This window comes from Cryptomeria japonica, chromosome 2 (assembly GCF_030272615.1).
Source record: "Cryptomeria japonica chromosome 2, Sugi_1.0, whole genome shotgun sequence".
Classification (NCBI taxonomy): domain Eukaryota; kingdom Viridiplantae; phylum Streptophyta; class Pinopsida; order Cupressales; family Cupressaceae; genus Cryptomeria; species Cryptomeria japonica.
In genome coordinates, this window is record NC_081406.1 from 111,457 (window position 1) to 125,863 (window position 14,407).

General features: G+C 41.0%; 1 protein-coding gene and 2 non-coding genes across 5 annotated transcripts in view; 1 reads left to right on the plus strand and 2 right to left on the minus strand.

The window, feature by feature from the left end:
* LOC131073808 (uncharacterized) overlaps nt 1-14,407 on the plus strand; it is a 67,281-nt gene that overhangs the window by 46,220 nt on the left and 6,654 nt on the right. The window lies entirely within an intron of this gene.
* TRNAR-ACG (transfer RNA arginine (anticodon ACG)) lies at nt 13,627-13,698 on the minus strand. Its single transcript has one exon. It is a non-coding gene; the product is annotated as a tRNA-Arg (tRNA).
* Nucleotides 13,826-13,897, minus strand: TRNAR-ACG (transfer RNA arginine (anticodon ACG)). Its single transcript has one exon. It is a non-coding gene; the product is annotated as a tRNA-Arg (tRNA).

Below are 14,407 nucleotides of genomic sequence, written 5' to 3' on the forward strand. Positions count from 1 at the left end.
GTCAAAACCTCTGATCAAAACATGTATAACATATGAACTCACGTGAAATGACTTGGTAGGCCTTAGTCTTCTCAATTGCACGTCCAGGTTGTTGCTAATGATTCTAGCCCAATTGAGCATTCCCTTTCCTTGGACGATCAGTTGTATGAAGAAGAACATCCATTTGTCGAAGAAGAAAGCTTGAGAGGCACTTGTGACCCGATTGAGCATGGTTATCAAGTCCTTGAATTCTTCTTGGAAGTCGATTCTATGTGGTGTATTGGGAATCTTGTTCAAGCGAGGTCTGCTCTTGAGTAGCCAATTCTTGTTAATGAAGTTCAAGCAGGAGTCAGGATCATCCTCATAGATAGACCTAGCTCCTTCTAGACTTTTGTAGATCATGTCTCTATGTTCCGGGAGATGAAAAGCTTCATTGATAGCTTCCTCTGAAAGGTAGGCTAAGATAGTTCCATCCTCGGCTACGATTGTCTGTGAATGTGAATCATAATGCCGAGCACACTCTATCATCAACTCATGGCACTTGACTGTGGGAGGGAAACCTGCAGCCTTGATGATGCCACTCTCAATTATCTTCTTTGCAACAGGTGACGGCTTGCCGATGTAGGGTGCTTCTCGAAACTTCTTCACATTGAAGTTTCCTAGATTGGTGTCTCCGATATTGCTCCACTTGGACACGATCCTGGCCTCCAATTCGTCATTCCTCTGATCCTCCTTGATGAGAGCCTATCGAGTAGTGGATCCTCCGGCCTTGGGGGTCGTCATTTGATACCTACACAAAAGCTTAAAGTTAGGGTTTGAGCATAATATTTTAAGGTATAGGATTTAAGACCTTTTCAAGGAAATAACTAAATATTAATTTGAAAATGATATGATAAATCCTAGAATTACGAATTTTCAAATTAATATTAATTATGAATTGAAATCAGATTGTACAAGACTTAGATTTTCAAAGGATTGCTATGGAAAATCAAACTAAAATCTTGAACAAACTTTCAAAAATCTGATCATTCATACCTCTCCCTTGATTTTTAGCTATCAACCTTTGAAAAATGAATGAAAGAAGATGAGGATTTGCTGGACAAGGATGTTTGATCTGAATTTCTGGACCTTCTTTGGATGAATTAAGCTTCAATCAGCCTTCAAAAGAATTTCGCCTTCAACTAGCTTCTCAATCAGAAATTCACCTTCCAAAATCTGGAAATTATCCTCCAACCTGCTCAATTTCGCACCTCCAAATCTGCTCTTCAAGTTCGCATGAGAGACAATGAATAAATGATTTGAATTTGTCAAAACACTCCTCCCTTATATAGGGCGCTTACCTTGATTTCCCTTAAGGCCGACTTGGCAAATAGGAAATAAAATAAAATAAAATAAAACTCCTCTTAAAGGATGGCCGACTTGCTTGTAAAGGCACAATAATGATTTTTGAGCGCTCAAGCATAATTTTTTAATTTTTTAAATTAATTTCCAAGCTAAGGGTGGATTTTTTTCATTTATTTCAAGGCTTAGAGATTAATTAATTAAATTATAAATGTCCTTATTCATGCGAATTTGTCTCTGTCTCCCAAATGTGTTGTAATAGGCAAATTTAGTGAAAGACTATAGGCTAGCTTAGGGAATGTTAAAGCTTGGTTAAGGCTTGATGAATCTTCATTCCTTAGGCATTAAAATATTCAAAGTTTAGGTCTCTCCAAGGAGGCTTGCTTGAAATTTTATCTAGACTTGTTTGCTTCATTAATCAACATCCTTACAACCTAGATTTGCCATCTCCCATGCTCTTGCCATCACAATTTTGCAACTTGCCTTCAACTTAGCCCAAACAAGGTGAATGATAGGTGTTCTCAAGAATTTCGCCCTGGATCCTCTGGAAGGGTCAAGAGCGATTTTCTTGACTAGGCCTTCAATACCTCATTTTCTTCACTTCAAAATCCTCCGGAAGGCGAGCATATGCTTGTTTTGGTCTAACAAAGCCTAGGATTTCAATTTTTAGCCCTTCACATGGGTAAATTAGGTGCAAATGGGAATTTTGCTCTAGACCCTATGGAAGGGTCAGGAGCGAAATTTCCTTTCCTGGCTAAAATTCATGTTTGCTTGATCGTCAACCTTCTCTAAGGCATTCTCCAAGGTCCATTCATCTCAACCATTGACTTGGCTCAACAATATTTTGAAGGAAACACTGCATTTTGGGAATTTCGCTCTGGACCCTTTGGAAGGGTCAGGAGCGAAATTCACCTTTCAGGCCAAATTTCCAATCTCCTTTGCTTCAATTCATCAAAATTCCTTTAGTTTGAATCCACTTCTCAACTTGCTAGCATTGGTTTGATCTTCAAAAGGCGAAAAAGGTCAATTTTGCTCAACAACCTAGCCAGGGACAAGATTTATCCAGAATTTCGCTCTAGACCCTTTGGAAGGGTCACGAGCGAATTTCTCATCTGAGCTCAAAATCCACATTTTTGAAAGTAAAACATCTTTCCAAGGCATTCTAAATAGCTTCTTTCACTGTAGTCCAGCCTGGTTACTCAAGTCTTGAAGGAAAAAGTGTTTTTAGGGTTTTTCGCTCTGGACCCTTTGGAAGGGTCAGGAGCGAATTTCTTTGCTTGTAACTCATTTTTCATCATTTCAACTTTAATCCACCTCACAAGGCTAGGAAATAGTTTTCCTCTTTCATCCAATCCAAGTTTGACTTGATTTTGCAAGGCAAAATAGGTGATTGAAGGATTTTCGCCCTGGACCCTTTGGAAGGGTCAGGAGCGATTTTCCTCCTCTGGCCTAAAATCATCATTTTTGGAGACAACCATCAACTCAAGGGCAATCTCAAGGGCATCTTTTACCTTGGTCTAGGCATAGCTTAGCATAAATTTGAAAGGAATAGGTAGATTTTAGGATTTTCGCTCTGGACCCTTTGGAAGGGTCAGGAGTGAAAATCTTGTTTTAGGGCTATTTTGCCATCCTTTCAACTTCAAATTGCCTCCAAGATTTAGAACATCTTGCCTCACTCCTCTCCAGGGTATAAAAACCAAAATCTTGACTTGATTTGCAAGGAAAAAGGGTGATCTTAAGAATTTCGCTCTAGACCCTTTGGAAGGGTCAGGAGCGAAAATCTCATTTGGCTTCAAAATTTGCATTCTTGGCAACCAAAATCCACTCTAAGGCAATCTAAATGACTTCTCGCACCCTTGTCCAAGCTTGACTTTGCTCAAATTTTGGAAGAAAAGATGATTTTAAGGATTTTCGCTCTGGACCCTTTGGAAGGGTCAAGAGCGAAAATCTCTTTTAGGCTCAATTCCTTCATCTTTCATGGTTTCTAGCAACTCAAAATCACTCTTAGGGGTCACTTCTCCTTGGTTTTACCTTATCCCACACTTGATCTAGCAAAAAATTGATAGCAAAGAGAGGTTTTGAGAAAATTCGCTCTGGACCCTTTGGAAGGGTCAGGAGCGAAATTCTCATTCTTGACCAAAAATCATCATTTTTTCAACTTGAAACTTCTTTGCAATGTAGAATTTCATCCTTCATTGCCCTAGGAACAAGGTTTCAAGCCCAGGAAAGGTCAAAAGGGTAAGTTTGCAAGGAATTTTGCTCTGGACCCTTTGGAAGGGTCAGGAGCGAAATTCTCATTCTTGGCTAAAATCCTTCATTTTCAACTTTACCAAACACTCTCAAAGGCTAGATCATGTTCATTCTCCTTCTCATCATATCTTGGACACCAAATCTTAGTCAAACAAGGAAAGAAATGCATCTTAGGAAGATTTTCGCTCTGGACCCTTTGGAAGGGTTAGGAGCGAAAATCTTGTTTTGGGCTAGATTCTTCATTTTTTCAATTCAAAAACAACCTCAAGAGGCAAAGACAAGTTATTTTTCTTCCATTCATGCCATAAAAGACCCAGAACTTGACCTCCTTCAATGCAAAAAATATGAGTTTTTAGGAATTTCGCTCTGGACCCTTTGGAAGGGTTAGGAGCGAAATTTCCTTTTTGGTCCAAAATCCTTCATTTTCAATGCTTTCAAACCTTTCAAAGGCAACAAGAATGTCCCACCTTCCTTCCAAGATACCCTGCAAATCAAAATTTAGTCAAACAAGGAAAGAAATGAGCTTCAAGAAGATTTTCACTCTGGATCCTTCGGAAGGGTCAGGAGCGAAAATCTCATTCCAGGCTAGATTGCTCACTTTTCAAATTTCAAACCACCTCATAAGGCAAAATTAGATCATCTTCCATATTAGGAACAAGGTAACAAACAAGGTTCATGATGAATTTCGCTCTAGACCCTTTGGAAGGGTTAGAAGCGAAATTCTCCTTTAGGCCAAAATCTTGTTCTCCAAAATCAATCAACTTAATCTCCAGGCAAAAACATATCAATTCATCCTCAAACATGCCTCAGAAACCAACACTTAGCCAAAATTGGGAGGGCAATGTGAGTTACAAAGATTTTCGCTCTGGACCCTTTGGAAGGGTCAGGAGCGAAAATCATGGTTTGAGCTTGATTCTTGACCTTTTGAACTCCAATTTTCTGTGAGAGGCAAACAAAGACCATTCTTCACGCATCCCCATCAAGATCTTGCCTTTAGCCAAGTAAAAATGAGAGCTTTCGAGAATTTCGCTCTGGACCCTTTGGAAGGGTCAGGAGCGAAATTCATCCTCTTGGCTAGTTCCTTACCTTGGTTCATTTCATTTTCATCAAACTTGATCAAATCAACTTCCTTCCTTCACTATCAAGACAATTCTCCATCCAATTTGGTCTAGGCGAGGTCCAATTGGGTTTTTAGGGCCCAAGGGAGGCAAGAAAGGGAGATTTCGCTCTGGACCCTTTGGAAGGGTCAGGAGCAAAAATCTCATCCTAGACTGGCTTTTATCATTCCAAAGCCTAAAAGCTCTTCTTCAAGGCGAAAAATGTATCAACTTTCTCAATTATGCCTCAAAAGTCAACAATATTGATCATTTCCTTCCAAAACTCCTTAATTCATCATCCAGTGCATTCATTCATCCATTTCTGAAATCACCACTTTCATCCTCTCTGACCACTGACTCTGCTCAATCGACTCAGATTTGGAAGAAAACAGGACTCTAACAAGAAAATCATCAAACTAGACCTACCCTGACCTTAGACCTATTCACCCTCTTCTTCAATCTCACCATCCTGATTCTCCTGAAAGGAAATACTTCATTAAGGCAAACTTAAGGTTCCAGGCAAACAACTAATGACCTCCCAAAACTAGGCTAGACTCAGCTTGAAGGAAACCCTAAAACGAGCTTTCAGAGAGTAGCCCTAATCTAGCCAGCCCAGGCAACCACTCACTCACTCAAAACCAAACAAACAGAGAGAAAAACTAAGGGAAAGCAAAACCCTAAGAAAAAAGAGGGGGTCCCCATTCTGATGGGGCGATGTGTGAAATGGTCACAAAACCAAGGCACACCTTTGCAGGCTCCTTCAGATTTTTGACTTAGCTTGGGTAAGCCGATCACCATCTTCTCTATCTTAGGTAGGGCATGGAAATGAAGGTGCCCTAATCTTCTGTGCCAAAGTTCATTCGAATCTGGAGTCTCATGAATCAAGGCTAGAGGTGGAGTGGTGCAAAGTCTGTAGAGGCTCCCTTGTCTTACTCCAATGGTGTGGGCTTTCTTGATGGTGGAGTTCTTTGGCCAAGCAAGTACCTTTCCTTCCATAAAGGTTAATTTGTAACCTTTATCTTCAAGTGCAGAAACTGAGACAAGGTATCTCTTTATACCAGGTACAAATAGAACTCCAGTCAGTTGTAGGGATATGCCTGACTTTATGTTGATATTGTAGGTTCCTATTCCCATAACTGGATAATTTGAGTCATCACCAATTGTCACTTCTTCATTTGAACTTTCCACAAGGGCACAATGAAAAGTATAAAAATATAAAAATAGAGACAAAAGAATGACAAGAACAAACTGTATTCTTATCAATATGAAAATGATCAACTGGATTCTTACCAATACAATGAATATAGGCTTGCTTATATAGGCAAGGCTATGTGGATGTACGAGCACACAATCATGACATGTGGCTCAATGAGAAACAAGGGTAGGTAAGAAATACTAGGGGTAGGTAGGAGAAATAATATAATATTCCACAAGAGGTGGATGACCCACCGAATGTGGAATGTAACAACAAAACAAGACCACAAAAGGTGGAATTTCTCCTACAAGCTCTATCCCTATGTGCACACTTCCCTAAGTGTCTCAAATCCAAACTACGAAGAGATGCATTATCCTAAGTTAACTTAAGTAAAGTGTAATAATATCCATAATGAATATTTATTTACACCAACAGCCCCCCTTAAGTGCAACTTAGGGGAATGAAGACTCAAGTCAATAATGCAAGATGGGTCCCAGCTACTAGGCCATGATAGGTACCCATGTACAATATGCAAATGCAAGCAAAACTATGCAAAGCAATCTCTCACAAACGGAGAAAGGGAGAAAACCCAGTGGGAAAAAACTCCCCCCCAAAAGAGAGATGAATGTACAAAAGACTCTCAAAGAAGAAGGACAAAACCTCAAAGAGGAAAAAGTCCCCCCCCATAAGAGAGGAAGGAGAAGTCAACTGACCCCCCCTAATGACACATCCCTCACCCCCAAGAGAGCTCGCAACTGCTGGAACTTACTCTCGGTGAAAGGTTTGGTGAATATGTCAGCAACCTGCTCCGTTGTAGGACAATACTGCAAATCAATGACCTGCTCCTGAATGAGCTCTCGGATATAGTGCATATGAATCTCGATGTGTTTGGTCCTTTGGTGCTGGACCGGGTTCTTCGAGATTGCAATAGCACTTTGATTGTCGCAATGTAGAACTGTCGGCCGTGGAGTGGTGAATCCAAACTCTGTGAGAATCTGCTGGAGCCAAATGGTCTCAGTCGCTACGTTAACAGCGCCTCGATACTCAGCCTCAGTTGAAGAGAGAGCAATAGCATGTTGCTTCTTGCTCTGCCAACAAATGGGGCCTGAACCAAGGTGAAAACTGTAACCGGAAGTAGACTTACGATCATCAAGATCGCCAGCCCAATCGGAGTCTGTGTAACCAACCAAGCAAAGTCCTGTGTCTACTGCATAGTGAATCCCATAGTGATGTGTACCCTGGATGTAATGAAGGATGCTTTTGGCAGCTTTCCAATGAATCTCATGTGGTTCCTGCATGAAGCGGGAAACCATGCCAACTGCAAATGAAATATCAGGGCGTGTATGGGTCAAGTAGATGAGACTACCCACAAGCTGACGATACAAAGTGGCATCAACTGGTGGAGAAGAACACCGAGCCTCAAGCTTGACTCCAGAAAGAAAGGGAGTCGGTGCAGGCTTACAATCAGCCATATGAAAGCGTGCAAGTAGATCAAGAGCATACTTGGGCTGCGATAGTGTAATCTCGGAAGGTGACTGTGAAATCTCTATCCCGAGAAAGTAGTGCAAAAGACCCAAGTCAGTCATAACAAATCTGTCATGCAAAGCAGATTTGACCTTGCTAATAATAGATGCGGTACTCCCTGTAATGATCAAATCATCAACATAGAGCACAAGTATCAAGTGAGAGTCATCCTGTCGCAAAATGTAGACATTCGGATCAGAATGACACCTGGTAAACCCTGCGGAGAGAAGAAAGGAATCCATCTTGGCATACCAAGCCCTGGGGGCCTGCTTAAGGCCATAGAGAGATTTCCTTAGTTTGCAAACCAAAGAAGTATCCTGGATGAAACCCTGTGGCTGCTCCATATAAATCTCCTCATCAAGATCACCATGAAGAAAAGCACTCTTCACATCCATTTGATGTACAACCCAACCATGAGCTGCAACAATAGCAAGTGTCAAGCGAATGGAGTTCATCTTGGCTACGTGCGCAAAGGTCTTAGTATAGTCAACACCTGCTACCTAGAAGAAACCTTTCGCAACAAGTCGAGCCTTGTACTTATCCACACTACCATCCGTTGCAAACTTGGTCCGATAGATCCACTTACATCGAACCATCTTTCTCCCCTTAGGGAGATGGACTAAATCCCATGTGTTGTTCCTCATCAAGGAACTATACTCTTCCTCCATAGCTTGGTCCCACTCAGGAACCCTTGATGCTTCCCGAAATGTCTGTGGATCGGAAGCGGTAGCAATGAATGCATGTGGTAGATCCTGATGTTGTGATCGAGTTCTCTGTGTATCTGAAGGATCCCCAACATGAGAACCTGCTGACTCAAGTGTCTGTCGAGCCCAACGAGGTCTAGGTGGAGGTGGAGAACGAGGCTCCTCAACTACAAGTGGACCCTGCGGAGGTGTAACCCTGCGAGTCGGAGTTGAAGGAGTCTCATTATCTGAATCACTAACATCACTATCCACAATGGAGGAAGGTGGAGGAGGTAGAGAGGCTAAGCTAGGAGAGCTTTCCTCAAAGTGAACACTCCTCTCAATGAACACCTCATGTGTCTCAGGATATCCAACAAATATGCAAGGCCGACTTTGAGGTTCCAATGCCTTGCGTTTTTGCGGAGGTATGCGAGCCCATGCTGGACACCCAAAGACTTTGAAATGTCTCACAATCGGTTTCCTACCAGCCCAAGCCTCAAAAGGAGTAATACCTTGCAAAGCTTTGTGAGGAACCCGATTCTGGATGTGTGTGGCACAACTGATAGCCTCTGCCCAAAAGGCGGGATCAAGAGAACGTGCATGAATCATACAGCTAGCCATTTCTTTGAGAGTTCTATTCTTGCGTTCTGCAACTCCGTTCTGCTGTGGAGTGTATGCTATAGAATGCTGAAGATCAATCCCCTCAAATGTACAAAAATCCTCAAGTCTCTTGTTCACATATTCCCTTCCATTATCTGTGCGAAGAATCTTCACCACTTTCCCGGATTGCTTCTCCACACGAGTCTTGAAGTCCTGAAATCTGTCAAATACTTCACTCTTATGAATAAGAAAGTAGACCCAAGTGAAGCGGGAGTAGTCATCAATTAAGGTGAGGACATAGCGGGCCTTACTAAATGAAGGTGCTGGAAATGGACCTGCTACATCACTATGAACAAGATGAAGAACTTCCAAAGCTCTCCAAGCTTTCCCTTTATTAAACTTCTCCTCGGGATGCTTGCCCATGGAACAACCTGAACATACACCCTCTGAAAAACTGATTCGAGGTAGACCTATGACCATGTCTTTAGTGCTGAGCTGCTGAAGATAGCGGTAGTTGAGGTGACCAAACCGCTCATGCCATAGCTTACTTTCGGAATTTGAATGAGTAAGCAAGGCTCTAGAAGGTGAACTTGGCACAAAGTGGGAGAATGAATAAAGCCTTGAGTTGTCATTGACTTGTCCCACTGCTACCAAGGCGTCATCATCAAGTTCCTTTACCGCAACTGAATCTGGTGTAAACTCAACCTTTTTCCCATTCCCATAGTGAGTGATTTGGTAGATAGAGAGAAGGTTGGTAGACAAGTTAGGAACATAGAGAACATTCTCAAAAGTTCCATCATCCATGTCAACTGAACCTTTCCCTTCAACCTCTACTTGTGTATCATCACCTATGTAAATGTGAGGTACCTTAGATGGCTCCAATGAAGAAAACTGCTCCTTTGTAGAACCCATGTGATATGAGGCACCTGAGTCAAGTATCCACTGCTGTGAAGAACTTGTTGTAGCCACAAATGCTTGCCCTTTTCCCTTAGACTGTGAGGAAGAGGAAGGAGATGAATCCTTCTTTGTGTAGACGGATGGCAAGTTGATGTTGTTTTTCTTAAGAAGATTTGTTAACTCATCAACTTGCTTTGTGTGGCATAGATGCTCATCATGACCATACTTCTTGCAATATGCACAAGTTGGCTTATCCTTCTTAGGTGGTGTCCCCTTCTTGGAAGAGGATGGAAAATCGCCTTGTGATGGAGAGGATGATTGTCCTTTTTCCTGCTGTGGCTGTGACTTAGATTGCTTCTTCTTCTTGTTGGAATCTTTGCCTTGACTTCCTTGATTCCCTTGATTAGCCACCAAAGCCTTGGACTTTGAAGACTTTAGAAACCCCATGTTCAACAACTTAGATTGTTCCAATATCAACATTTCTGTGAAAGCATCAAATGAAGGCATAACATAGGAACTCCCCACTATCAAACAATGAGTTTGGAAGCTAGACACAAATGCTGCATATTCTGGTGCAAGCTTGTCCAACAAGTTGAATATCAACTGAGCATCTTTTTTTTCAATTCCACAATCCTTAAGCTTTGCTCTTAGCTCATTTGCTTTGGAGACATAATCTTGGATTGTATCAAAACTCTTGGGATCCAAGTTGGTGAGCTCATTGTCAATCTTATAACCTCTGATTTCATCAACTTGACCATACAATTTCTGAAACACATCCCAAGCATCTTTGATTGTAGTACACTTCTCAATATGAAAGATGAGGTCATCTGATACATACTTGTGCAAAGTTCCAAGAGCCATGCAATTCTTAGTGAGCCATTCTAACTAAGCATTAGGATCAGCCTTAGGATCAGGTGGTGCTTCTATTGTTCCATCTATGTAATGCGTGAGACCTTTTTCCATTAGTTTGCTCCATACTTTAATTTTCCATGATGCATAATTATGTGGAGTTAAAGGTGGAAATTTATGAGGACTCATTGCAACAAAAATGAAAGAGCACAAGGAAAGAGAGGCACAATCACACAAAACACCCCCCCAAATTCACTCAATCAAAGAACCCCCCCAAAAGTGATGATTTGACACTTTATACTTAGTGCGTATACAATGGGCCACTTGCAAAAAATGGCAAAGTGGGCTTTTGATTTCAATTTTACAACTACCTCAATAAGGCCAAAAGAGACTCAAACTAATAATGCAAGAGATCTAAACTAAGATCCAAGCAATTTACAAGTACCAAATAGGCCAAATAAGACCAATATCTGAAAGTACAATTTTTACTTAAAATCTTTGAAATCTGATCATAGATTATGAAAGTAGATGAAAAAACATGCACTTTAAAAAAAAACGGCACCTAAAAAGGAGGTTGTATGAGCTCAAACGAGGCCTTTGAAGTTGCAGAATTGAGGATTGGACAGGTACAGCTGAGAGAATCCAAAAATTTCGAAACACTTGTGCACCAAAACCAGAAAATAACCATACCACTGCGAAGAGCACGAAAAATTAGCCCAAATCAAAAAAAATTGCACCAAAAAAGGAGCAAAATTGAGCAAGTTATGGGCCTCCAAAGTTGACCCAAAAATCCAAACTGCTCAACGGAGAGGGGTCTAAAACTTTCCAAAGAAAATGCTGACTGGGCGTTGACTGTGCGGTGTTGACTGGGCAGAAGGTATGGATCCCAAAAATAATTTTCAATTTTTTTTTTTTTCAAAAAATCTTTTCAAACTAGAAAATAATTTTCAGAAATTTTATTTTTATTTTTTTTGAAAAAAATCCGAAAATTCCGCACCGTACCGCCCGAATTGGGCAAAAAATTTCCTCCACACCCAAAAATCGATTTTCGCCAAAATAGGTCGAATTTATACTCGATTTTTATGGAAACGGCCTCTCGGACGCAATGGTGAGGTCGAAAACGCTCCAAGATGCCTCCAAAAAGCGTAGTTCCTCAGATCCGAAAATAGAAGCCTTCCACGATGTCTCCAAAAACCAATCAATGAAGCCCCAATGGCTCTGATACCATGTGAGATTTTGCCAAGATCAAGGGCACAATGAAAAGTATAAAAATAGAGACAAAAGAATGACAAGAACAAACTGTATTCTTATCAATATGAAAATGATCAACTGGATTCTTACCAATACAATGAATATAGGCTTGCTTATATAGGCAAGGCCATATGGATGTACGAGCACACAATCATGACATGTGGCTCAATGAGAAACAAGGGTAGATAAGAAATACTAGGGGTAGGTAGGAGAAATAATATAATATTCCACAAGAGGTGGATGACCCACCGAATGTGGAATGTAACAACAAAACAAGACCACAAAAGGTGGAATTTCTCCTACAAGCTCTATCCCTATGTGCACACTTCCCTAAGTGTCTCAAATCCAAACTACGAAGAGATGCATTATCCTAAGTTAACTTAAGTAAAGTGTAATAATATCCATAGTGAATATTTATTTACACCAACACCATAACTGGATAATTTGAGTCATCACCAATTGTCACTTCTTCATTTGAACTTTCCACAAGTGTATCTAGGTGCTCACGAAATCCAGTGATGTGTCGAGATGCTCCGTTGTCAATCACCCATCTGTTGAAACTGGAGGTGACTTGACTAGAGAGGGCTGAGTAGAAGACTAGCTTCTCAGAATTACTCCCTTTCTTAATTTCTGCAATTGAAGCTTGTTGTTTGATCGTGTCTGGACATTTCATTGCATAGCGCCCATATTGGTCACATCTGAAACATTGTACTTCAGAAATGTCTCTCTTCTTCTTTGAAGACCTTTTCCCATTTGAGCTGTTGTCCCTCTTTCTCTTAAAGTTCTTCTTCTTTCCTTTCTTGTGGGAATTAGAGTTTAGAACTTGAATGTCTTCATTACCATTGTTTTGTTTTATTCCTCTTGATCGCAATCGGTTTTCAATCTATCAAACTTAGGAAATTTAGAACGAGCACTGATTCCTTGAATGAACGATTCCCATGAGGTAGGAAGTCCATTTAGGGCCATCATAGCAAGTTCTTTGTTTTCTACTAGATGTCCAATAGTGGACAGTTGATCCCTAAGCTCAGTGATCCTCAAGAAATAGGATGTAACTGTTTCTCCTTTATTCGTCTTTATATGGTGTAGTTGATTCTTTAGTTTGAGAGCCCTGTTAGTGTTGTTGATTTCATAAATGTCAGCTAGTGCTTTGAACATCTGAAAAGCCGTCTCATATTTAGAAATGACTGGTACAATGTGGTCTCTTACTGAATCCACAATTATCTTAAGGGCCTTCTCACTGTCCTTGCTCCACTGAATTTTCTCTGTATCATCAGAGGGTTCAGGAATTTCACTTTTGACATGGGAGTCAATTTTATTTTCTTTCAAAACAAGCATGATCCTTAATTTCCAAGATACAAAATTTGATGCTCCATCTAATCTAGCTTCAAACCTAACTCCGGTTGCCATTAGGATTATGGGAATGTGATCCTAGTAAGAGCCTGGTGAAAGTTTATGAGATCGTTACAGAATTTTAATATGATCTTCCTTAACTTAGCTCTGATACCATGTTAAGTTATTTCAAAATTTTGTGATCAAAATAGAAGAGATGGAGATATGGTCTGAAAGTTGTATTTTATCTGCTATAGCGTGTTTTAAAGATGCACCACGCTTATCAATTTCGGTGTGTGCATCCTCCTCAATGTAAGCATGCTATATAAGTGAATGAGGGGTTACGTAGTGAAGAGATATGTCTTCCCACGTTGGAAGACACATCTCTTCCCTACGTACCTCTCACCATAGTATATAAACTAGTCATCGTTTACTTACCCGATCGAAAGGAGTGCAACTTGTTTGAGAATCGCTTTATCACCCGATACCATGAACGGTGTAACTGTTGGTCAAACACGATAAGTTAACTTTGGTTTTATTTATCATTAGTGAACGTTAACATATTAGTATATGTAATCAAATTAATATATATATATATCGGAAGCATGAAATAGTACGACCTATTGAGACATGGACCAGCTAGGACTCGAACCTAGGACCTTCCATTCGTTGTTGGAGTGCTCTACCACTGAGCTACTGGCCCCTCTTGGACCAGTCCATCGTCGGTCTGGGTGTGGCTTATTTTCAACACCAACACCCCCCCTTAAGCCACACCTCTCGTGTGCTTGGGGCTCCTAGCCTGGACCTGGCTCTGATACCATGTTGAGACATGGACCAGCTAGGACTCGAACCTAGGACCTTCCATTCGTTGTTGGAGTGCTCTACCACTGAGCTACTGGCCCCTCTTGGACCAGTCCATCGTCGGTCCGGGTGTGGCTTATTTTCAACACCAACACGACCAACGTTACAAAATTAACACAAATGCCATGTAAACCATAATACATCAATCTGCTACATGAAATTGAACCATCCATAAGATGAAGAGATAAGAATCCAATCCACGATCTACCATCCAACGAAGAGCATCCCAATGGAAGAAGGCATCAAACCATCTGACCATATGGAACCAAAGGAGCCACCCCCCATGCTAGGAGATGACAGAAGGTCCCCCACACACTCTCTAGACTTAGGATGACACCTAACTGCCAATGAAACTACAACAACTCAAGAACCACAACAAGGAAGAATCGCATATACAATAAGCCAAATCACATCACAAGGCTAATTATCATAGAAACTCCTAGAGGCGCACCAACAATCAAGGCATAAGGAACAAGGACCAAGGACACAAGTAGGAGTGGAGTGTCATCACATGCTATCCTCACATAGAAGGGAATAATGCCACAACTTGA